Source organism: Pituophis catenifer, unplaced genomic scaffold, assembly GCF_029215685.1.
Source record: "Pituophis catenifer annectens isolate HBS135680 unplaced genomic scaffold, rPitCat1.0.hap2 SCAF_4, whole genome shotgun sequence".
NCBI classification, from domain to species: domain Eukaryota; kingdom Metazoa; phylum Chordata; class Lepidosauria; order Squamata; family Colubridae; genus Pituophis; species Pituophis catenifer.
This window is the reverse complement of record NW_027256884.1, coordinates 69785996-69787032: the sequence shown is the minus strand read 5'-3', so window position 1 is coordinate 69787032 and position 1037 is coordinate 69785996.

Sequence of the window (1037 nt, the reverse complement as noted above, 5' to 3'; positions counted from 1 at the left end):
TTATTTTCTAGTAGGGTATAAGTCCATTTTCTGTAAAATCCAGATCTTTCAGACTTCTGCAACAGGCCGCCAGTTTTCTAGCGTGTTGCTTCTTCATATCTGCCAGCAATGGCTTAGCTGCTATCGTTTGCATCTGGGTACCTTCTTGATTGGAAAACCTGGTAATTTTATCAAGCTTTTTACTTAAGTTTTCAACTTGAGCTTGTAGATTAAAAGGCATTTTTTCCTATGTCTTCTCACAAGGCTTATCTTTAAATTGGTGCATTGTTTGCATGTTTGATATACTTCAGATTCTCCTTTTTCTGAGTTTACACAATCCAAAAAAAATAATTCCTTTCAAAGATAGAGAAGTTAAAGATACTCTAACAAAATGGCTGCAGAAAACATTGAAATAATATTTCTCATAATGAAGGTGCGAAGAAAAAAAAAGTTCCATTATTCCTTTTTAAAAAATGAAGATCTAAAGTTTTTAAAAGTTAAAAAATGAAAAGTCTGATATACAGTGGATGTAAATCCAATCTGGTCACTTTCACTACTCAGAAAGTTGCCCTGGGCTGCCATATGGAAAGTGAAAATAGTTCACAACAGAAAAGGGGGAAAACACCAGTAAAGAAACAAAAGTAAGTTGACCTTAAAATACAAGGGGTTGGAGCAGGCCAGTCAAACTGGCAGGTCGGATATGTCCCGCACAGGCCATGCCCACCCGGCTCCGCAAAGGCAAAAAACACCCTGATACGTCATGATATGGCCCACGATGCAATCGGTTTTGACACCCCTGGGTTACAGTAAATCAGCCTTCAACCAGTCAGTTAACTTTCAAAATTAGGAATCTTAGTAAGAGAAAAAAACATGGAATACTTTATAATTTGATTATAAAGGGGAAAAGTTGTAGACATTTTTTAAAAAAATTTCATTTTGGATACATTTTATAGTCAGCATTATGGAACAAATGAAAGATGTATTACTCTCCTAGTACTACATCTTGGAGGCCTCAAAGTTTAAATGGGTTGCTTTCTAGCACATAAAGAACTGCAGTC